Here is a 26156-nt window from a genome sequence, read left to right as displayed (position 1 = left end):
ATATACGCTAGGCCTATGGCTATATATATATATATATATATATATATATATATATATATATATATGGCTCCATTCACTGACCACTCCATAGAAACATTTAAAAAATAGCTGAAGAAAACAAAATTATAAAAAGCCTCTTTGAACTGTTTCTTCTGCAGTACATGCCTAGCTGCACAGATTACTGTTGTGCGTCCGACGCCACCCTTCTGAAACCTTATATACTGTAGCAGGGTAAGAAACTCACACTCGACCTGCACCCAGTCCCAGTGTATAGGTATACAATGGTCCAAAATTCTCTAAAGGAAATACTGTTTATTGCTATGCATTTGTGCAGTTGTCACTTCTACATTAAGCATAATCTCTACTAAAAAGTTTCTGAAGTTGTTACAAATCATAACTTTTGTTACAGTACCAACAAACATTAAACAACAGATCACCAGTACTTTATTTGTTTCTGTATATGATACATGTTGGCCAACAGCTGACAGTATAACCCTGTCTTACAGCCGTATGCTAACATATGCCATCAGAAATCATGCTGGAACCTCCCAGGACTCCCCTGGGTCCCAGCCTGAGGTAGTGTATAAATATCTGTAAAAAAAAAAAAAAAAAAAGTTTTGTCCTGCTCTCATGTATACTCAATAAAGGAGTTATTTTTGGAATTCTATAACTTAATTTTGACAAAGAGAATCCAGGGCTGAAAGGGTTAATTAACACGTTTGGCAGGATTTAGGAACAAAGCATCCCTAGAGGATATCGCCACGGTGATCCCTTCCTGGCTGATAACAAAGGAAGTAAAATACATTTATAACTTTACAGTACAGCAGTAAAGTATGCCCTCTTAGCTCACAGAGCAAAACACTAGCAGTAGGGTAAGCTTATAGCTGCAGCTATCCCACCTTTACTAACAGGTGGTGCTATTAAGCAATTGACTTTGCACACCACAGGAGGAAATACAGCAAAGTCACTCTGGTAAGTCCAGCTGGCACATTCCAATGAGGCTGCTGGTTTCATGTCAGTGAATCTATATAGCCCATTTCACACGCATGATCTATCCGGTGTCATGCCGGTCAGGTATGTGATTTCACACTGCTTTCATAAAGCAGGGTTGACCTGGGTGACAGACGCAAGTAAATAATGCGTGCATCAATGCCCCGGCAGAGGCTTGTTACCGACACTAACAACCAAGCTTCTCTGGATTGAACAGTCGGCTCAAATGTTGATTAGATTAAATGTTTCTTCATCCCTGCTGCAATCTCATTCATGCTGTGTCTCAAGCAACAAAAATATAGCGAAACAGAATAATTACAAATGTTCCTTGAGGAACTGAAACCTTCACGCAGACGTGGCAGTTTGTTATTTCATCAGCTGGTCATGCATTTTGTCTCGCTCAACCAGGGTTAAAGTGTGTCAACCCACATCCTGAGGTGGGTCACTGGAACCCAGGTTAACCCAGGTACGTGGTTTCACACTATGCAGGATTGTGACCCAGGTAGCCAGAACTCGTGTAGAAGTGCCAGTGTGAAAGGGTCTTCTGAAACAGCGCCAGATACTACACAGCTGCTGATGGAAACAACAACCACCAAGTTACGAAACATGCCTCTATTTTGACGTAGACTTCAAATGAAGGCATTGCTTTTGCTTTTTTTTGCTTGTCGAGGCAGCTGCATCAACACAAAGGGACATTTGGCCCCTTTCAGTGGATCAATACCCCCACAAGCACAAAGAGACCTGTTGTCCTTAAAACACTGATGTCTAAGTTACAGCACTGGTGTTGTGTTATTCTTTGTTTTTATCAGTGTGGCGCTTTATCATCGTCCCAGATGACCTCCGTAACAGAAGAGCTGTACAAGGAACACTTCCGAGCCTGTAGCTTCCGTGTCAGTGACTAAACAGCAAGCAGAATGCATGGACACAGTGTACAGCAGAGTAATACATGCAGAGGTAAAGGTGTACATCAGTAAACCAATTACATTAATAAGAACAACTCCAACATTGGACATCAGTTGTGTGTATTATAAGTCTTAGCCAAACAAGTGGCGATTTAAGTACTTAAACTGATGGCCCAAAACCAAATTTGAGGATTACGTGACATAACAGTGACTACAAGTGAAGAAAACATTTTTTGGGTCCCAACAGACGACATCATTACCTATGGGCTTTATCAAACCCACAATCTTTAGTCTTTCTGCTACACTATTTGGTTAGAAGGTTGGTCTCAGCCACATATTGAATGTTTTTCATCAGCACAGGAAGTAGAGATCTGACCAAGCACAGTCAAACATGCTGTAGTGAGAATATGAAGAAACCAGGACAAGTGGTTTCTGTTATCCACAGCTTTTATTAATACAGGGTTTACTGCGCTGTATTAGGAATCAGATGTGGAAGATTTAGATTGAGGCAGCCACCAAACTGTTCTGAATGTCCTTTTAAAACTCAACACATGCTGGAAGACAAAAGAAGACCTTAAAAGAGAAATAATCACTTGCAAAGAATTACTGATGTAACTGGAACGATGTTAATCACTTTGAACCCTGAGCTTACATCAATTGAGACCCTCCCCCCTTTAATTCATGCATCAGAATGCAAGATGGGGTCATCTGCACTACTTTAAATTGTAGAGGAGGGCAGAAAAATCTGTGCAAGAAAGATACATGTATAACATTAGAGCATTTATCAAAAACCCTGGAAATACAAGAGGCAATACGCCCTAAATTAACGGCTTCAACCTCACACAGATTTTGTTTTGGCAAAAAAATGACAGGGTCATGGAATTTGAATAATACAGTACATAGGATCTAAATGAAATTAATTAAATACTAAAAAAATACTTAAAAAAAACACACTAATTCAGAGATGATCTAATGTACCCTCTGATCACGCTTCCCAGTGAATAACTGTGTAGTCTGTCAATGCGATTTGCTTGCTTTTTTTTTTTTTTTTTTTTACATATACCTTTTGAAAATATTTGGCACAAAACTAATCTACTAAAGACTAAATGCTACTGTATTATTTTTCAAGAATTTCTTTTCAGACAGCAAGTTCTGCAGACAATCAGTGTTATGTGTTGTACAGGGATATTAACAAACACAAACACTGTGCCACACAGGAATATTATGGCGATACAATGAGCACGCTTGGATCCATTTTGTAACATTCTGTCTCCAGGTAATCCTTGTTTATTAATGTAGGCCATGGAATTTATTCTTTATTTCAAAGCCATAAAACTCACACTTCTTGTCTGTGCTACACATACAGTATTAGTCTGAGGTAATTTGAGGTTCTAATAGATTTACCTTCTGCACAAGAAGAGCACTAGGAACAAATCTTCAATCAGTCAAGTGGCTGTAGTCTGGAAAATGAAAAGACAAAATTAAGGGACGTGTAGTACGTGGAAATGTTCTTTTCCTATGGTAAGAAGATGAGGCAAGAAGCTGTTTTTAAAAGCTTTGTCTGTTTCACTTTAAAAGCTACATAACTGATTCAAATCAAGGTACTTAACTACACTGTCAGTTCTATCCTTGAAAGATAAGTGGAATGCAGATGAGGGGTGAGGGTTGCTGAGAAAAAATGGTTTAAAAAAGGCTGAAGATCCTGAACAAGAGAATTTGAATAATAACCTCACAGTGCAGTACTGTATGTATCTCACATTACCTCTTTTGAGATTGGACAATATTTCAAATATTTACATAAGGTGCTAAATGACTTAATGGGTGTTGCCTGGCAAAACATAAATCATTTGTCAAATAAAACCATTACTTAGCAGATATGATGCATGTTTCTCTGCCGTCTTGTTTACTGAAAACTGAAAGCTCTGAGGTTAAAAGTCAGGTCACTTAAAAGAAAAAAAAGTACTTAGCAGTACATGAAAATATAAGACCAGGAAGAAATAAAATCAAATTCTGCAAGTGTAGCGTTTATCTCTGTACAATCAATAGCACATAAACTCTGTGTGCAGATACTCGCACGAGACTCTTTGTCAAGCACTGTGTTTTACATTGAGATAATTAGTTCTGAAACAACCGTCTGGAAGTTCAGAGATTTGTCTGTTTGAGAAAAAACAATAGAAAACTACTTTTTCTCTTTTTGGCAAACATTTGGAAAACAGTTGTGGCTATAAATAGAAAATAATAGGCTGCCGCCACTGGGAAATTGCGCCAAGTGTTCAGACATGATTTAAACAATTTGTTAGTTTTTATAAACATGACATTCTGGCTGGGCTCAGTTAGTGTCGGGGTGGAGTTCAAGTTGTTTTTGATGTGCAAACATAAAACACATTAGACCAGTGGTTTTCAAACGTTTTAGGCCCTGTACCTCTTTCCAAATAATCTAGTCTACCGTGAACTCCCATCTGAGATAGGGTCATAATATACCTATGAAAACAGAAAAAAACATTGGTAATTACTAGATTAAGTACTGTAAATGGAAAAGCGCTGTTAAAAATGAACGAAATAAAATACAATTAGTTAACCACGGTGCAAACGCACTAACTAATAATGCTATGTAAAATGATTTTAAAATCCAGACTCCAAAAAGTATGCCAAAACAAGTCCAAATTAAGAGTCCAAAAACAGGTTATGCTTCCGAAAAACAAAACTAAAGGTTCCAATTTAAAATAAAAATCAAAAAGCAATTCTTAAGACATGCATTTCTTCTAACAAATACAGAAGTGTAGAAAGAAAACTGATTTTTTAAAAAGTTTTTTTTGATTGAACTCGAATTTTATCATTGAACAATTGAGCTGAGACAATGTAAAATGCTGTGTGTGTCTTGTCATTGAAGTGAATATTTCCAAAAGCTGATTTGTTTAAGCAGAAAGGGGAAATTATATCAGGCAGTCAAAAATGACTTTTAGCAAAATGCTTCTATGTTAGTGTTTAGTGCATTACTCTGTTCATGTTAATCAGCTGTAAAACGTGATATGAACACACTCAATATGTCTGGAGTAGGGAATCCAACTCTGGATTCCCTACTCCAGGGAATCCAACCCAGGATTTATTTATTTATTCATTTTAATCCCGCGATTCCATTTCTATAATAATAATAATAATAATAATATTATTATTATTTTTTTTTTTTTACACAGAGAATTGTGAGGGTCTGGAACCAACTCCTCTGTAATGTTGTTGAAGCTGACACCCTGGGATCCTTCAAGAAGCTGCTTGATGAGATTCTGAGATTAATAAGCTACTAACAACCAAACGAGGAAGACGGGCCGAATGGTCTCCTCTCGTTTGTAAACTTTCTTATGTTCTTACAACGTGGTAAAAAGTGTTTTCTGTCATTACAGGATTTTTCTTGCATATCCCCTGACGAGAGCTTGCGTATGTGCACCCCAGTTTGAAAACCGCTGCATTAGCCTGTAGGGAATTCTGTTTTTCTTTTATAAGAAATGTCATTGCATGAGGGCAAGCAAGGATGGGAAAAATGACAGGATGTGGTTCACAGAACTGAAAACCTATCTGGTATTTGATTTTATTCTAGGGTGAAGTCTGTACTAAACAAAAGTCTTGTTTATCTGGTGTTTTTTAGGGTCTATAGGAAATGAGTTTATTGTCAATAAGTGAAACTGAGATAAGCAAAGAACCAAGTAGCCCCCTATAGCAGGGTGAAGGCACATTAGTGGAACAGTGTGGGGAAGCTCATTTTCCCTGTGCTTAAAATAGAAGACTTCATGCAGTACAATTTGGCCTTACTCATACTCATCTTACAAGGTAGTTTTTAAGTGTTATGAACTTTACACAGTATTATTTTTGGGGATACTGTTCATAGGACAATATCAGATCCATGTCAACTACAGTCTATCCGTAAGTGGTAAATTATTGTTTTCACATTTGTATCTGATGAATTTAACATTATAATTGAATCAGTGCCACACATATGGTGTGTCAGGACTCTCAGGTTTGCAGTTGTCTGCATCCTCGGGAGGCGCGTCTGACACGGGCAGCCACACCGCACTTGTTTTTTTGGTTGATTTTTTATTTATTTTTAAATCAAGCAGGTAATACAGCTGCGTTGTGTGAAGTGCAAGCTTCATAACAATGATGGGCCCCTACTCTGCATTGTAGTTCCCGCTGTGGAGAACTAGAAAACGTGGACCCCGGTACTCTCTTGAATCGGAGCAGGAGTTGCACCCCTTTCGCGTGACCTCTTGTATACTATTTTTGCTGAATCTATTTCAGTCTTCCTTGCTGACTGCTTCCCAAGCATACTGTAAGCAACTGTGTTTGAAAGACATTTGCGGCTGTGGACAGAAAGAAATGGCTCAGAAGTTTAATAATGTTTTTTTTTCCGCTGTCTGTTTGGCAGCACTGTAGTTACAATACTGCTAAGTTTAAGGGTATACTGTGGTTGCTTGTAATTCTTGACATTATTAATGGTAGTAGTTCTGATGTTGTGCACCGGTATAGTATTAGAAAGTGGTACATCGTCAGAATGTTGTATGCGTACCAAAACTTGACCCATGTAATGTCAGAATGTGGTACGCTGTCAGAATGAAAGTGGTATGCTGTCAGAATTTGATACATGTGCAATCAATTGCGATCTGATGGGTGTTTTGCTGTTGTCAAAAAAGGAAAAAACTATTCACGACAAACAAGACAAAATGAGAAGTCACTGCAAAGTTGCACAAGTAAAAACATTTACAAGACCCAACATACTGCATATGATAAATATTTGCACACTATTTTCTTAAATGGTGGAAAAATATGATAAATGCAATTAAAAAATGATGTAATAATCGAAAACAGCATAACTTACCAGATTTAAATGGCCATTTCCTTGCTTTGTTAGTGGAAGTTGTTTAGCCAAGATTCTGTTTGTGGCTTTTAGTGTATGTTTCTTATTATAAAAAAAAAAAAAAAAAGTCAAAACTTTAATTAATGAAGGAAAAAAAAAAAAAAAGATTTCTGTACTATACCATTAAGACTTTATACTTTATTGGGACCCCCAGTTTTTTTAGTTGCGAGTCCAGGACCATTATTATGTGACACAAGCAATCCCTCACTATTACTTTGAATCCCCAACATTTTGGATGGTTATGCAAAACTGAATTTATATATATAGCTATATATATATATTATATATAGATATATATATATATATATATATATATATATATATATATCAGTGTGTTTCACTGGAAGGTTACTTAAAGGCAAGGAAGCCAAAAGGCTACACGAGAACACATATATGCACTATTTCAAATGGTAACATTCCAATCAAATTCTGCCCTACCGTCTGATGCTTGGAACCGAGGACTCAGATACTGAAGTCTGGGTTAAAAATGTGTCTCAGTAACTAACTTGAAAGATAGGCAATAACTGACTCCAAAATAAGGCAGTAAGTGCAGCCCAATGGAAAAAAATGTATGAGTAGGGCGATGCATCGATTTATAATGAACATCTCACAAGTGTATTCGTTGTTAAATACAATGTCTGGCTCAAATGAGGGAGTCGGTCTCTTGACTAGGGTTTCATGCCTTTCATCTGTACAGGTCTGGTATGGAGTCTGACACTCTCTGCTTGAGAGATGTAGACTGAACTTTATTTGGCCTATCATTGCTAAATCATTTTGAAAGAAAAAATGTGAAAGTATAGTCCAGTACCCTCCCCTACTCACCCACCTCCAATACTGTACCTGGCCGAGCATGCCAAAGGCAGCTGGTGGTTAACATTTCACAGATGCTTAAAGACAGCCTTTAAACACACTGTCAAACTGAGTAACTCCTACCCCATGCCTGTACTAGTGGAATTAACTGCAGGTGGAATGTTCTAGGGCTTTATTTATCTTAACATCTTCCTAATCTTCTATTAAAATAAACACAGAGGGCCCTATTTACAAAGACAAGAGTATTTTCTGAGAGGAATAAAATAATTGTACTCCACTATTAAAAAAAATTGTCTTTGCACAATCATGTGCATTTTCACAGTGGAATACATTTTTAAATTATAGCAAGAAACTACTCAGAACCACTATTTAACTATGCAGAAAACATGGATGAAGAACTAAAGTTTTTTTTGTTTTGTTTTGTTTTTTTAAAGCAAAAGGGGCCAGAATAATTTTAATCAGCTAACCATAAAAAATAAATCAGTATTATCTAATTTTAAATGTAGGATGACACAAACTAACGACGTACACTGCTGTGAAAGTCTTAGACATGTTGCATTTTTCTACTCTGATTATGAGCATCAACAATTTACTCAAAGCCTCCACTAGCGTTTTCTACTATTATAACAACCTTGTCTTGCATAAAGAAGGAAAAACATTGAGTGAAATAGCTTGCATCACTCGATTTTCAAGGTGTGGTATCCGAAACAAAATGAACAAGTACAGAGAAACATTATCTGTAATTGACAAACCCAGGACTGGACCCAAAAAGATAACATTGAAGATAGTATCCTTAAGGAATAGAAAGAAGACAAGCGTTGAATTGACAACAGAACTGGCAGAAGGCACAGGTGTCGTTGTCCATCCATCCATCCATCTATCCATCAACAGTCCAAAGCACCTTTGACCACTGTTCCATAGTCCAATTTCTGTGTTCTTGTGCATAATTTAGCCTTTTAGTCTTGTTCCCCTTTCTTAACAGAGGTATTCTTACTGCAACACATCCTTCAACTCCTGATTTCAAGAGTGACCTTCATACTTCTGATTTGATGGACAACGACACCTCTGCCTTCTGCCAGTTTGTTGTCAATTCAATGCTTGTCTTCTTTCTATTCTTAAGGAAATTATCTTGAAGTTGTTAGACAGCTTTTGGGGTCTTCCAGTCCTGGGTTTGTCAATTACTGTTGATGTTTCTCTGTACTTGTTGATTATGCTTCGGATACCACACCTTGAAAATCGAGTGATGCAAGCTGTTTCACTCAATGTTTTTCCTTCTTTATGCAAGACAAGGTTGTTATAATAGTAGAAAACGCTAGTGGAGGCTTTGAGTAAATTGTTGATGCTCATAATCAGAGTAGAAAAATGCAACATGTCTAAGACTTTTGCACAGCAGTGTACGTCTGCAAGATTAACAAGAAGCCACTATTGCATGTGTAAGTGAATGTGCATACCTGTACCAATCAAACTGTGTTTTTCTTTTTCTATAGTATACTACAGTAGCATTGTAAACCTTTCCACACACCATTATACAGGGTAGCCATTTTGAAAGAGTCAAAAGGTGATCTGGTTGTCATCCACAAAGCTTTAACTAAGTTTAGTTAAGTGTATATTCCTCTGGTTTCAGCAAAACAAATGACCACTAATCTTAAACAATCTAATGTTACCTTAGGTAGTGTAGTTCAGGATCGGTGCTAATCAGGGGTTCCACGTGTGGGTTCAAAGGCTGCTTTTCAACTTAGTTCTAGTTTTGCAAATAAAGACATGGAAAAAGACTTCAAGTCTAAACATTTGTTATTGAATTTTAGTTTCTTTTTGTATTTCTTTAATTACTTACTCGTGAAGATGCCCCTTGAGCCCATTTACAATAATTTAGCCAGAGGTTTTGTAAAGACGTAAAACTTGCCAGACCAGATGTGAAGCTATGCACTGTCCAGACCTAAGCTGCTAGAATGAAACTATCAACAGTCACAATGAATACAGTCAGAACTATGTGTTGACAAACTACTGTTCTGAAAGTTTAACATTTTTTTGTGAGGGTGCAGTTAAAACTGGATGTTAGCTTCAAGGGATCCTGGAATTCAAGTTGTTTTTCTGTAAACTTGGGTTTTCTTTTATATAATAAAATATATAAATGCATAGTGGGCTGAACTAAAGAGTGTTTGTTTGATCCCCACATGTATACTGGGCATCAAAAGAAACTCGTCACATATTTGAGCATCAAAAGAAACGTATCACTTATATTTGAGCATTAAAATAAACTTTTCACTTATTTCGATAAAATGCACTAGATGCGATAAAAAAATGGCAAACTGTTTCAGAGCAGGTGCAGTGACTTTTTACTGTGCTGATTAACAACTGACATCACGAAGACGCTGCAAAATGATCTGTCGATCTTGGGCAGGTGCTGTGACTCTTCGTCTCACAGTTCGTGGCCTGTCATTGACAGATTGCCTCTGGTTATACCGTCTTGCCAGGTTTGAAATTGCTAGCTGTGAGCACCCAAGACGACGAACCACAGTATGCTGCCCTATCCAGCCTCCAACATGTCGACTGCACGAAGGCACTGATCTCGACAGACGTGGCATACTGTTTTCTTCTGTGATTTTCTTTATTGTTTTTATTCAAGCTTGCAATTCAACAGCTGAAATCACTCCATATCCAGGGTCCAATCAACTGTCTCACTAATTAGGTGATTAAGTGCATGTGCTTCAGTCACAGTCACTCAGGCGCATCATGGTCAAGGATGAATGATCAAGTGATTAAAAAGAAACCAAAAACATTTTGTCAATGTCTATCATTTATATACCTTTTTTTTTTTTTTTTAAATAAATGTTATAATAGTGATAAGTTTCTTTTGATGCTTAGTATAGTTTACTCATCTTAAAAGGGCAAATATAAATGTGTAGTGTTGACAAATATACTAGAAATACCTACAGTATGTAAACCAGTCATACTAATACTAGTATGGTGGGAGGTCTTCAAATATATTTTAATGGTTATGTTCCCAAAAACAATGAAATAGTGCCAACGATTTACAATTTACAGGGTAAATACTTAGTTAGCAAATCACTGGATCAGCATTCTCTTGAATGCTACATTGCTTTGCTGTAGGTCGTTTAGTTTCTAGACTTAATGTTCACTTTGCCAATTCATTTGGCTACCTTGCTATAAATTCTCTACTTGTACAACTTCGTCACCCCATACAACCCTTTTTGAAGCAAGTAGTGCAAAGTCAAATGTTCTTATTAATTAGTCATACAGATACTTTTACATAAATCCCATCCACACTACATGCGATAATTTGAAGTTGATGTTTTTGTGAACAAAAACAAAAGTATTCCTGGGGGGTTATATAAAGGGAATATAGGATCCAATCAAATATTTTGTAAACAAAGTAAAATTAAACATTTCAGTTAGGGTAACTAGGTTTTCAGAACTCTCAACTAAGCCTTTAAACTAAAAGGCTTTCTGAACAGCTACAGCAATTCCCAGGAAAATTCAGTTCTACACAGAGACACTTTAACCTATGAGACATTGCCCCAGAAACAAACCTACCAACAACAACAAAATAAACCAGAGCTTCCTTGTATCTCAAGGGTGATAAGGACTTGAGCAATTGGGTATCCAGGAGTCTAGTTTAGCGATCACAGAAACAATGGTCTAACTTCCAGCTCAAGAATGTGTACCATTCTAAACATAGCTTACCCATCCTTGATGGTTGCTAGAGGGAAGTCAAACTGCCTGGGGCTTACATCAATCTTGTTTTCTTTTTATGTTACTGACAGTTTTCAGAAAACCAAAAAAACAGACACTATGAGCTAACTTCATTGTGTCCTTTCCTACCCACCTTTTCACTGGTAACTCCCTGTGACTTGTCATCATGAGAGTGTCTTGAGGCACACCGATTGGTTTATTACATCTTTCCAGGACCGCCGTCATATCATTCAATTGTTTTTTATTCCGATTCCCACAAGTGCACTACAAAATGGCACGTAAACAAACGGCAAAATGCACCGATGTTTCTCTCGCTACACCAAGGTGGAAATTATTCGAGTTCTTGAAATAAACCTGAATCAAGACACAAGTCACTGAGCAATTTGGTGTTTCCCATTCTGGTGAGTTGCTTCACTATTCTGTTAAAAAATGTGCATCTCTTGTATATTGCTGCTGCATTTTGTAACATGTGTAGGGGTGCTGTGTTAATTAAGTTTGACAGTTAGTTTATTAGCATTAAGTTAACCCTACGTAACACTCATTATGTTTGCCTCTGCTATTGTGAGACCCCGAAACACACCCACCAGCATAGTACATAGCAATTTAAGCCTTTTGTCTGTGTTGTTTTGCTTTAGTTTTATTAATGTTAGTTTGTCTGTCACTATTATAATAGTTTATTAACATATACTTGCCTACTGTTTTGCTTTTACTTATTCAGTTCATTTCAAATGTGCATCCTGACTAAATACATATGTATTTATTTATTGATTCATACTGGTGTCTGGGGTGGCTAACTCCATCTTAGAGAACACTTTTCTTGCTTCCCGAGGGGTGTTCTCTTGAGACTACTGTACCAAGTTAAAGAAGTCAAAGCAAAACATAATAAAAATAACCTACTTTACAGTATACCACTGTGACATGGTGAAGAACCCTGTGGATCTAAAAAAACTGCTTCATGGACTCCACTTACTGCATGTATGAAAACTGAGTGTTGATAAACCCCTTTCTATTTTTACCTCTTTCCAGCAAGCTGTTTCATAAAATAAGCCTGTTATCACAGGTGCTAGAATGCAAGCACAAGGAAGTTAGTAATACACAGCAACAGTAAACGATCTTGGATTCGTTCAGGGAACAGCTGGTAATTCATTGAAAAATGGAAACGTACTGGGAAAGCCGCAGTTCATTTGCATGTGGAGGCTAAAACTTTGTTGTTTGTGCCACTCCCCCTTTTGCAAAACTGCAGTTTCAGCCCAAACCTCTGCAGGTATTTTCTGTTTAAACAGTTGTTTTTTGTGTCATGAACTGTTCAAATGATCTGCTTGTGGATTTCATTTCCTGTAAGTGAGCACAGCAGGAATCAGCAGAGGGAATTACTTGTGCAAGTCCCAATACCTTTATTTTGTTTTAGTTTGCTACTAAGTTCCGGCTGCAGCTTTTCTTTTCTGTTGGCCTCTTTTAATATGGCATGATTGGACACGCCAAAAAACTAATCTGAACCACAGTGAGAGACTTGGAACACGGCCCATTTAATGATTTGAAAAGGCACAGTTCCTCTCTTGTGTTTTCTTTTATTTGTCCCAGCAAGCAAATAAATTTGGGTGGGATGTTGATTGGTCAATGGTCTGTACTCTTAAGTATCACTTATCCATTAAGAAGAAGCAACAGATTAAAACACAGAACACACGTGAGCTTGTGGTGCAAGTTGTAAACATTAATAAGAAAATCCAACGTTCAAGTGGAAAGCTGTGAGAAGGAAATACAGAATTTGAATAGACTTCAATACATGGTGGGAACACGTACTAGAGACTGGAATTTCCCTTTTAATGAGTGAGTAGTGTCTGGGTACTTTTTAAGATTTAAGATTTCTTTGGCTTCCATCTACATACAATAAGCAATGTTTACTTTAATTCAAAATCAACCCATGGTTTAGCAATGGTAAACTTCCTGCTGATTTTTACCATTGTATAGGCCTAAACCTTTTAGTCTAAACTAATGAATCTCTTATCATCACTCTTTTAAACAAAGCAGTTTCCTCTCTCCTCTCTGAACTCCCACGCGCTTTTCATGGGTAGATAGTTTGTCTGTCTCCAAATGGATCATTATTATGATGACCTCTGATGCTCCAACTGCACAATTCAACATCCACCGCTACAGAAACGTTCTGGCAAAGGCCCATCATTTCAAAGCATTTATTTAAGTTTTCAACTAGCTTTCTGACAGGCGGAGTGACAATTATAATAAGAAACAAACTTCCTGAGCAGTCATATGAAAACTTCTTAAAGTATTTAAAAATCGGCAGGCACTAAATAAATCTATTCATGAATGTGTTGAATTATAAAACATAAAAAAAAAAAAGTTGTCAAAAGGCAATTAACTTCTACATTGAGTGTTTTAAAAGCAGACAAAGTGAATTTTCCTCTCGTCTGGGGAGTTGACATTTTTGCTGCCGCACCACTGTATCAAGGCCATAAACTGCGGAATGCGGAAGTTTTATTAAAATTATTTAATACCTACCGATAAATACTTCTTAAAGGCAATTACGAATACAAGCACCAGCAGACCTTTTCTCTGCACACTAATTGTTAGATACAGTATACCACACCAGTTAAACCAGCTATGGTATGTGCTGCCTGTCCTCAACAAGAGCCAAGCGTCACCGCATCAACAACAATTTTGATTTATATAGTGCAGACCTTCACATCTCAAGGCGCTTTACACAGTTTAAAAAAATATACATCTAAAAGAGAGAAAAAAAAAAAAAACAATCATAAAATCAGGACATAAACACAAAAGCAAATTTGGTTATAGAAGCAAACAGATAGCAGAGGACAGTGGGAGACGGTCTTCTCGAGGGCCTTAACTCGAGAGCGAGCAGATAATTCTTAAGGCCTTTTATAAACATTCGACTGACTGGCAGTTCCTGATGTCGGCGGGGAGGTCATTCCATTGCACTGAAGCCAGGTGGCTAAAGGAATTTCACATCAGGAACAACCAGCAGGCCAGCCTGGGAGGATCTAAGGGTACCACTCGGTTGACAAGGAAAAAGTAATTCAGTAAGCTAAGCAGGAGCAATACCACTGTGTGAGCTATTAGTCAGGAGAAGTAGTTTAAAAAAGATTCGATACTTAATGGGAAGCCAATGAAGCGAGAACTGGGTGTAATGTGGTGGTACTTTTTCGTACCAGTCAAGATTCTGGCAGCTGCATTCTGAACTATTTGTAATCTATCAATTGCTTTAGATGGAAGGCCTGTAAATAGAGAGTTACAATAGTCAAGCCTAGATGTTACAAATGCATGGATCAAAATGTCAGCATCACTGAGAGAAAACGTCCAATTCTGGCAATTTTCTGTAAATGGAAAAAAGAGGATGACAACAGACGAAATATGTGCCTCAAAAGACATTGTGGTGTCTAAGTGTAAGAAGAAGCTGATGGCTGCAGTAGATAGTTACCACAGCTAAACTAAAAAAAGTGAAATATTTCACTTGTGTTTTAGAGTCAGTAAGCAGAATTTCAGCTTTTACCAGCAATAAATTAGCAGAGATCCAAGATTCTGTGTCTGCAAGACACTTGGTAAGCACTAATATATCAGCAGAAATGTTTGTACCATATCTTGAAATTTAGACGCAGCCCAAATTAACCACTCTCAATTTGAGGAAAAAATAAAACATCAAATAAATATGCATTTACAAAGATACAACCTCAACTATGATGTTGCATCATACAAAACTGACCCGAAAGTGTTGTTGCAGATTAACCACGGAGCTTATTTATTGTGCTGCGCACTGTATAATACTTAAGATGGTGTCTGTTTCACACATACCACCACTTATTTATGGCATCACACACAACAACAAGCACGACACAACACTCCATGGCATCAGGCAACATGTAACCCAGCAACCACAACAGCATTGAACATTGCTTGGCATGTCGAAAAATACGGAGTCTGAGCAGCATTTCCGATCTGTCCCGCTAGTACTGTTTGTTAGAAATGCTGAAATTGTACACATTTCTCTTGGAATTCCTCAGGAAGCTTGGTTTGTTTTTTCTCAGCAGTGTCACGTTGCTGCTTGTGTATTCGGGCAGACGCCTTTGTTGTCTTTTCTCAGCAGTCAGTCGCGTTGCTGTTTGTGTACTCGAGTAGTTACGTCTTTTGTTGCTGATTTTAATACACGCATCACTATACTGTACTCAAATTAAAGACGCGGGCTATTGTTTGAGAAGCAAAAAATGGTTAAAAGTGTGTCTTAAATTCGAAGGAATACGGTATTCAGATCTAGCTGTGTATAATCTGCATATGAATGAAACTGAACACTCTTCAAGATTAGGTAACATCCAGATTTCTTACAGTAGCTGGGCTGTGGTGGTCCAGACATGGTACGGTATGTTTATGGTAGGTCTTTAGTATGTTTAGCAGGGCAACCTGGCAAAAAAGAAACCACCAAAAAAATTCACAAAATAAAATGGATGCTTCGATTTATTAAGGTTAAGCTAAACAAAGCTAAGGATACAGCCTAGTACAATATTAAAATCAACAAAACCTGCAGTTGAAAGTTGAAATTACCTTATGACCACTGCTCTGGGCAAATCAGTGCTTTCCATTATATATCTAAATGTAAACGGATATTTCCCTCACATCAAACACTCTGATTGTACTGAATAGTCAATATAAATCATTTCACATTTTTACTACAAAATTCCTCAACACTGCCATTGCAGTCTTTGTTTAATTACAATGCATCACCTCACAGCCTGGCCTGCACTGACCAATTTTTGGTCCTTTGTTTCTAAGGATGACTCCACTTCAAGATTAGTTTTCCATTCCAGAAAGACCTAAATTTGGAACTTGAGAACTCTTCTACAAAGTACAGTGATGAATGCGTTTCAAAAGAGGCCTTCATGTCTTTCTATAGTTAGTGAAAAACAAAACACAACATAAAACTGACATCTTTTTTTTTTTATTTATTTTTTTTTTAAGTTTGATGTTTTTTGGGATATTATTAATTAAATACATTTTCACACCTGCAGGTACTGTAAGGCAAAGGTCAAAGTCAACTGCTGGTCTTCATACTGTAAACAGTTTATAAACATCATCATAATAATAACAATAATAATAATAATAATGTCTTGCAGCGAGACAAAATGCTTGATGGCCATTTGTGAGCCGACGCAATAACAAACAACCACACCAGCGAGAAGGGTTCACTTCAGCAAGGAAAATAACTTGTTTATTCTGTTTAGCCATTATTTCTGTTGTTTGAGACACACCATGAGCTAGATTGCAGCAGGGATGAAGAAACGTTTGCTCTAATCAACATTTGAGCCGATGGTTCAATCCAGAGAAGCTTGGATGGAAGCGTCTGTAACAAGCTGCTTCCGGGGCATTGATATGCACATTGTGAACTTGCATCTGTCACGCTGGTCAACCCTGCTTTATCAAAAGTAGAGTGAAATTGCATACCCGACCTGCATGACACACGGTTCAGCCAGGTTAGATTCAGTCCAGTTAGATTCAGTCCAGTGTAAAAGGGGCTTTAGTTTACAAATCAGTGAAAGCAGAAACATCAACCAAACAATTCTCCAATCCACACCAATGTGGTTACAAGTATGTGGCTCTGATTTGGCATCAGAGATTCTGCTTAGACAAGGAAGTCTACTACTGTACTTATGGTATTGGTTTAGGACTATTTTAAGCTATCATATCATTAGACTACCATCTGCTTTTAGATGAATGCCAGTTTAAATTACACTATACTGACTGTCTGTTTACAAAGTGTGCATCATCACATCTGGCTCTGTTATCAGAAATATTTAGGGAATCATTAAAAAAAAAGAGATAATGATAGACTATAAACTACAACTTTGCCACTGCTCTCCAAATAATAACTCTTAAGGATAGATAGTTTGTGTGTCTTTTGGCAAAATAAATGATCTTACAATGGCTTTGACATGCTCAGAAACAATATTACTATATCATCTGAATGTCCTCAATAAACTGACTTATTCTACCTGATAAGTCGAACGGGTTTAAAACAAAAAAAAAAAAAAAAAAAATATAATCAGTTGCAGATTTTTTTATATTTAGTTTACTACTACAGGCATTTTGGAAAGATTTCAGGTCATAAACTGCTTAACATTTCAGGACTGCCAGCATGCACAGACCATTATTCAACAGCTGTCACACTGCAGCCAGAAATTCATAATATATAGGAAACAAATTGCTCTTTTTATGTTTTAGTATTTTTGAAAATTAACTGTCAATTAACATCCACAGTATTGTAATGTGGCTTGAAGTACTTCATCCTTTAAAGCGAACAAATTAAGCATTATTACTGTGCCACATTATACATGTATTTCAACTGATGACATTATCTCATACTGTGAAACTGAGCTGCAAATCTACTTCCCGACCAGGGAGGACGCTAAGTAAGGTTGGTGGTACACCTTCACAGGGATAGGCCGACTAGATCGTAGGACGAAACCGGAAGTCAGCCTTTTAGGGGAAAGAGCGTAGCTGTAACATTGCTGAACGGCTTTACTGTGATCAGCTGTGTTGTGTGCAGCAATTGGATAGTGAGGGGTACTGCACTGATCACAGGGAGGAGTTTAGCAGTACAAAGGGGACACAGCTACGCGAGTATGGCCCCTTACGCTGAAAAAATAAACAAGCCGGAGCGCTGCTTGAGTTTGGTAATTGTTGTGTATTGGCAGAGTTCTACGAATCCTGGAGCTGAAGCAACTGAGCCAGCACAACCGCCCGGAGAATCTACACTGCCACCTGGGCATTCACTGGAGAATCTACACTGCCACACCACAGCCACCTGGGCATTCACTGGAGAATCTACACTGCCACACCACAGCCACCTGGGCATTCACTGGAGAATCTACACTGCCACACCACAGCCACCTGGGCATTCACTGGAGAATCTACACTGCCACAGCACAGCCACCTGGGCATTCACTGGAGAATCTACACTGCCACACCACAGCCACCTGGGCATTCACTGGAGAATCTACACTGCCACAGCACAGCCACCTGGGCATTCACTGGAGAATCTACACTGCCACACCACAGCCACCTGGGCATTCACTGGAGAATCTACACTGCCACAGCACAGCCACCTGGGCATTCACTGGAGAATCTACACTGCCACAGCACAGCCACCTGGGCATTCACTGGAGAATCTACACTGCCACACCACAGCCACCTGGGCATTCACTGGAGAATCTACACTGCCACAGCACAGCCACCTGGGCATTCACTGGAGAATCTACACTGCCACAGCACAGCCACCTGGGCATTCACTGGAGAATCTACACTGCCACACCACAGCCACCTGGGCATTCACTGGAGAATCTACACTGCCACACCACAGCCACCTGGGCATTCACTGGAGAATCTACACTGCCACAGCACAGCCACCTGGGCATTCACTGGAGAATCTACACTGCCACACCACAGCCACCTGGGCATTCACTGGAGAATCTACACTGCCACAGCACAGCCACCTGGGCATTCACTGGAGAATCTACACTGCCACAGCACAGCCACCTGGGCATTCACTGGAGAATCTACACTGCCACACCACAGCCACCTGGGCATTCACTGGAGAATCTACACTGCCACACCACAGCCACCTGGGCATTCACTGGAGAATCTACACTGCCACACCACAGCCACCTGGGCATTCACTGGAGAATCTACACTGCCACACCACAGCCACCTGGGCATTCACTGGAGAATCTACACTGCCACACCACAGCCACCTGGGCATTCACTGGAGAATCTACACTGCCACACCACAGCCACCTGGGCATTCACTGGAGAATCTACACTGCCACACCACAGCCACCTAAACATTCCTCAGAAAATCTACACTTCCCCACCACCTCAACCCGTGTGCGCACTGGTGGACTGGATATTGTATTTGTTGGTAGCAGGGGTACTCCGTTTGTAAAAATGCAACTGCTGTTTGGACATTCTATCCTTCCCCACATACTCAAATCCTGACACACGCATAAAACATCTGGTAATTCTCAGTCTTAACTAGCATTACAGTAATATAAAACAGTTGCTATAAACCCTTACAATGTGATATTTCCATTAAAACAAATGAATCTCAACCCCCCCCCCCACCCCCCCCCCCCCCCCCCCCCCCCCCCACCCCCCCCCCCCCCCCCCACCAACCCCCACCCCACCTAGCCAACTCTGAACGCAGCCAACACATCCCAGTGATTAAAGCTTTGGACAGCTATCAATTCAGCTATAAGCTACTCAGCTAACCCTGGAGCTGCAACAGAGAAGGTTAAACCTGGTTAAGTCAGAGAAAACCCTATTGAAAAAGGTGGGCTGGAGGTCCTCACTAACTTCCACACATCTGATTGAAGCCTACTGTACTAAGCTTCAGCACTTACTGGCATGTTTAGGTTGGAAGATCACCTGTTTTTTCAGGAAAAAAAAAGAAATAAAAGTAAGCTGTTAATGTATCTTATACGAGTTTAACTTACGTGAAAGAAAAGGTTTGGCACAATACTGCACTGGGGTACCCAGACATAATGTGTATTATTTAAAAGAGTCTAGAACTATAAGCAGGGAACTATTTGTCTAATTGTAAATAGGAGCGTGGGAAAAGCCAGTCAATAAACTGCCATTATCACAGCAAAACTGCCAGCTTGCTAAACAAAGCCCAGGAGTGAACGAATGAATGATCAAGATCACAGCAAGAAAGGTTAGCCCAGTGTGACACTTAGTTAAAAAGTGCTGACAAAGCAGCAGGGGGGGTAGCTTCTTGTGCAGTGACACATTCCGTTAGGGGACACACATTACATAGTCAATTACAGTCTAATTACAGGCAGTCCTCGCACTTACGACAAAACTGGTTCCTGAAAGTCACGTTGTAAGTCGAAGCACATTTTCCCATAGGAACAATGTTATAAACTGGGGTTATGTTCCTGACTCTTCTGTCAACCTGTTATATTGTACTCATGCAAATAGTTATTTAAATCTTTACACTTGTTTAAAAGTACAGACTAGGGCCTTTCCAATGACGTATTCAGTATGTGTACGAGGTACTCCTAGCAGGAACTACGATCACCTGAAGTTAAACCCCTCATCATGTGACAAAGTTCACAGCTTAGGTTTCGTTTTGAGTCCATTGCTCTTATCGGACATTATTAACGTCAAATAAATAAATAAATAAATAAACAGTTACATGCATTAAAAAAAACGCTAGACTAAGACAGGACGACCACGGCAGGTGCTGCGGTTCAGACACCGAGCATGCACACAAGACTCGCCGTGTCGTAAATGCTGTATCGATGCCGTAAAGTCGAAGCAAGGTAATAGGCCTACCCCTTTTTAAATAGGCCATGCCGCCATGTTTTTTTGGGTAGCATTAGGTATTAGGTGAAGGAACTGACACAAACACCTAATGATTTTCCACTGTTGAAAACATGATGTGTGTCTTTTTAAATTAGGTGTGGGGTTAGAATCCGACGAATGCCTCATGCAGTTAAGTTTTGTTTTTAAACCAATTGTTTGTTAGGTTATTTTCATTCAGCTGCTCCCGGGGCTAACATCACATCCTCCAATGACAGATTGGTTTGGATATTTATATTCATGGCGTGCCTGCCCTATTTTCACTTCTGGTGAAGATCATTTATTTTTGGCTCAGCCACGCAAATGTCAAATTTAGCACGGGAAATAGACAACAGTTTTGTCAACGCATCCTTTCAAAATACAGATCAGGAAGGCAGACCACTGCCTCTATAAATACTACAGTGAACACTGAAATTCATCTAAAAGAGAGGAAATGATCAACATTACATCTAGAACAGGGGGGCCTTTTACAAAGACAAGCGGATTACAAATGTATAAATACTTTCAAATCTGAATTTCACCTAATAATATCATATAACATTTACTGATATTGGCACATGTATCTTATCTGGCAAATAACTATACACTGGCCTACTGATAAACATGGTGCTATTACTTTGCCTGGATTGATTTGGATTGATTCATGCCAAAGCTGCCCGATTCCAGCTTTGCTGAAGCACCCCCAGATCATCACCGATCCTCCACCACATTTCACTGTGGGTGCGAGACACTGTGGCTTGTAGGCCTCTCCAGGCCTCCGTCTAACAATTAGACGACCAGGTGTTGGGCAAAGCTGAAAATTGGACTCATCTGGGGGTGCTTCAGCAAGGCTGGAATCGGGCAGATTTGTCTTTGTGAAGGGCGCATGAATCAAGCCAAGTACAAGGTTGTCCTGGAAGAGAACTTGCTTCCTTCTGCTCTGAGAATGTTCCCCAACTGTGACGATTGTTTTTTCCAGCAGGACAATGCTCCATGCCACACAGCCAGGTCAATCAAGGTGTGGATGGAGGACCACCAGATCAAGACCCTGTCATGGCCAGCCCAATCTCCAGACCTGAACCCCATTGAATACCTCTGGAATGTGATCAAGAGGAAGATGGATGGTCACAAGCATCAAACAAAGCCAAGCTGCTTGAATTTTTGCGGCAGGAGTGGCATAAAGTCACCCAACATCAATGTGAAAGACTGGTGGAGAGCATGCCAAGACGCATGAAAGCTGTGCTTGAAAATCAGGGTTATTCCACCAAATATTGATTTCTGAACTCTTCCTAAGTTAAAACATTAGTATTGTGTTGTTTAAAAATGAATCTGAACTTATTTTCTTTGCATTATTCGAGGTCTGACAACACTGCATCTTTTTTGTTATTTTGACCAGTTGTCATTTTCTGCAAATAAATGCTCTAAATGACAATATTTTTATTTGGAATTTGGGAGAAATGTTGTCAGTAGTTTATAGAATAAAAAAAAAAAGTTCATTTTACCCAAACACATACCCCTATAAATAGTAAAACCAGAGAAACCGATAATTTTGCAGTGATCTCTTAATTTTTTCCAGCGCTGTATAATATATATATATATATATATATATATATATATATATATATATATATATATATATATATACACACACACACACACACACACACACACACACACACACACACACACACACACACACACAGTACTGTGCAAAAGTTTTAGGCAGGTGTGAAAAAAATGCTATAAAGTAAGAATGCTTTCAAAAACAGACATGTTAATAGTTTATATTTATCAATTAACAAAATGCAAAGTGAGTGAACAGAAGAAAAATCTACATCAAATCAATATTTGGTGTGACCACCCTTTGCCTTCAAAACAGCATCAATTCTTCTAGGTACACTTGCACACAGTTTTTGAAGGAACTCAGCAGGTAGGTTGGCCCAAACATCTTGGAGAACTAACCACAGTTCTTCTGTGGATTTATGCAGCCTCAGTTGCTTCTCTCTCTTCATGTAATCCCAGACAGACTCGATGATGTTGAGATCAGGGCTCTGTGGGGCCCATACCATCACTTCCATGACTCCTTGTTCTTCTTTACGCTGAAGATAGTTCTTAATGACTTTCGCTGTATGTTTGGGGTCGTTGTCATGCTGCAGAATAAATTTGGGGCCAATCAGATGCCTCCCTGATGGTATTGCATGATGGATAAGTATCTGCCTGTACTTCAGCATTGAGGAGACCATTAATTCTGACCAAATCCCCAACTCCATTTGCAGAAATGCAGCCCCAAACTTGCAAGGAACCTCCACCATGCTTCACTGTTGCCTGCAGACACTCATTCATGTACCGCTCTCCAGCCCTTCAGCGAACAAACTGCCTTCTACTACAGCCAAATATTTCAAATTTTGACTCCTCAGTCCAGAGCACCTGCTGCCATTTTTCTGCACCCCAGTTCCTGTGTTTTCATGCATAGTTGAGTCGCTTGGCCTTGTTTCCACGTCAGAGGTATGGCTTTTTGGCCGCAAGTCTTCCATGAAGGCCACTTCTGACCAGACTTCTCCGGACAGTAGATGGGTGTACCAGGGTCCCACTGTTTTCTGCCAATTCTGAGCTGATGGCATTGCTGGACATCTTCCGATTGCGAAGGGAAGTAAGCATGATGTGTTTTTCATCTGCTGCAGTAAGCTTCCTTGGCCGACCACTGCGTCTACGGTCCTCAACGTTGCCCGTTTCTTTGTGCTTCTTCAAAAGAGCTTGGACAGCACATCTGGAAACCCCTGTCTGCCTTGAAATTTCTGCCTGGGAGAGACCTTGCTGATGCAGTATAACTACCTTGTGTCTTGTTGCTGTGCTCAGTCTTGCCATGGTGTATGACTTTTGACAGTAAACTGTCTTCAGCAACCTCACCTTGTTAGCTGAGTTTGGCTGTTCCTCACCCAGTTTTATTCCTCCTACACAGCTGTTTCTGTTTCAGTTAATGATTGTGTTTCAACCTACATATTGAATTGATGATCATTAGCACCTATCTGGTATAATTGTTTAATCATACACCTGACTATATGCCTACAAAATCCCTGACTTTGTGTAAGTGTACCTAGAAGAATTGAGGCAAAGGGTGGTCACACTAAATATGGATTTGATTTAGATTTTTCTTCTGTTCACTCACTTTGCATTTAGTTAATTGATAAATATAATCTATTAACATGTCTATTTTTGAAATAATTCTTACTTTACAGCATTTTTTCACACCTGCCTAAAACTTTTGCACAGTACTCTGTGTGTGTGTGTGTGTGTGTGTGTGTGTGTATATATATATATATATATATATTTCTCCTTTATCAAAAATTCCTTACATTACCACACATGTATATTAATAAATCCAAGATATGTATAAAACGCTAAATACAGATTCCAGATGCACTAAAATCAGTCAAACACAGAAGCAGCAGACAGGAAACATGACTAAGAAATATTGCCTCCAAGACGTTTAACAACAAGCCAATCCGTTAAGAATCTTAATCCTCATAACATACAATGTTCTGAGTACGCCAAAAACATTGTGCAGCACCATACCAGCATGTCAAAACATGATCACACACACAAGGGCAAGGCAGTCTCTTAGGGAGCCAATATTTTGGGAAGTCAAAACCCCATAAAAATGACATGGACAGATACCATCTATTAATCAGCTGTGAGCTGCAGTACCACTCAGTTCTCACTGCAGGAATCTGTGCTTTAGAAACTGAAGTTTAACTCACTGAGTAAACTTGTATAGTAATTACTCCCAGTCTAGCTCATTTTCCCTTTTCAGGGTGATTTGGGGCGGGAGTGCTTAACCTGGCAGATATCACGCTCTTCTTAAATTCCAATCCTCTGACATAGCCTCAACAAGACTCAACTCATTTTACAGATCAATCTTTAAAAAAAAAAAAAAAAAAAAAAAAAAAAGTTCCTTAATTTAGGTCATTTAAACCGGTCCTCTGCGCACCTTTCAAACTTTCAACCCCTATTAACTTACCACATCTAATCAGCTGCAAATCTTTTTTTTTAAAAAACATCTACAAACATTACAGGGGTCAAACTGCCTGTGTTGTTTGGCAGTGAGCCAACCAAGCTACTGTTAGTCATGGAATTTAGTATGGTGTGTTACAGCACGGGCACCCAAACTGTGGGCCGAGTGAGCAGCAAAATTCTGTGTATTTGTTTATACATATATATATATATATATATATATATATAAATATATATATATATATATATATATATATATATATATATATATATATATAGTGTATATATATGTAGTATATGTAACAACAGATAATAATACTGCTTATATATATTTATATATTTCAATTGTAAACTTACAGTATTAAGACTACTGATTACATCATTCAGAGACCCAATACTATATTAAAAGAAACAGCCATTTAGAAATGTGTCAGTTAAACACACACAGCTGTTAACTGTGTATATGTGTGTGTGTGTGTGTGTGTGTGTGTGTGTGTGTGTGTGTGTATGTGTATGTATATATTATATATATATATATAGCCTTACGAAAATAACCTATAGGGTTCTATAGACCTATCGGCCAAATGTCCCAATTCTCTATAAAAACCTACTGTATATGTTCAATACAATAGCCTACAGGTCTTCTATAGAATTCTACAGAAATGCAACAGAATATTCTATAGTTAACCTATAGGTTATTTTCATAAAGGTATATACACACACACAAACACAGTGTTCCCTCGCTATAAGGCTCTAAATTATAACCTCGGATGTAACACTCCTACAGCATGTCCCCCCAATTCCCTATACTAGTGATTCAGGCAATATTTCTACAGTAAATGCAGTACCAATGTTGTTCAAACTGCAAATAACTTCTCAGTCTAACTTCTGTTTCTGTCTCTCCATTTTGATACAGTTTCTGAACTGAAGAAAAGCTGCACTGGCACTTTATAACACAGGCATCTTATTCAGCATTTGTTTTATAACTAAATAAATATTAGGCCTATTACGTGGCTATCTTTCCTAATGTATACTTTTTTGCTGCGAGAGGAGCTGTGGCTTTCTCCAGGAGGCGAGACGCTTCAGCCCGGCTCTGGCAGCCAAACCTGGGGCGAGCCCATTCCCTCTTCCGCTCCCCCAACCCGCTCTCCTTCTCACACTTGGTTTGCTTGTCACTTTGAACTGAACTCCTGACTGCAGTTTAGCCAGGCTATTTATAGTTTAAAAAAAGCTAATTAAAATGATCCAGGAGTGGGAATGTTACAATTTTTTTTTTTTGATTACATGCTGCGTTTTGCTTCACTAAATGTGCATTCTAGAGAGGGAGTTATTTTATTTTGTATTTTAGTGAGATGTGTATTGTGTCCCGCGGCTCCCCCCACCCCCTCCCCCATTTATAACGTTCACATTGGGTGTGTCCCAAGACCCGCATTATAGCAAGGGAGCACTCTGTGTGTGTGTGT

General features: G+C 38.9%; 1 protein-coding gene across 7 annotated transcripts in view; it reads right to left on the bottom strand.

Moving 5' to 3' along the window:
• The window catches only part of LOC121315728 (ras and Rab interactor 2-like), a 73081-nt gene that overhangs the window by 42890 nt on the left and 4035 nt on the right, over positions 1-26156 (bottom strand). For 4 of the 7 annotated variants that reach the window (XM_041250075.1, XM_041250080.1, XM_041250081.1 and 1 more), the window contains exon 2: positions 3297-3352. The exons of 2 other annotated variants lie outside the window; for them this stretch is intronic. The gene's annotated coding sequence lies outside the window, so the exon portion shown is untranslated. Of the gene's footprint in view, positions 1-3296; positions 3353-6759; positions 6778-26156 lie in introns of those variants that run through there. One more of the 7 variants, XM_041250076.1, reaches the window with a different exon arrangement.

This window comes from Polyodon spathula, chromosome 5 (genome assembly GCF_017654505.1).
Source record: "Polyodon spathula isolate WHYD16114869_AA chromosome 5, ASM1765450v1, whole genome shotgun sequence".
Classification (NCBI taxonomy): domain Eukaryota; kingdom Metazoa; phylum Chordata; class Actinopteri; order Acipenseriformes; family Polyodontidae; genus Polyodon; species Polyodon spathula.
This window is presented reverse-complemented; position numbering and strand designations above follow the sequence as displayed.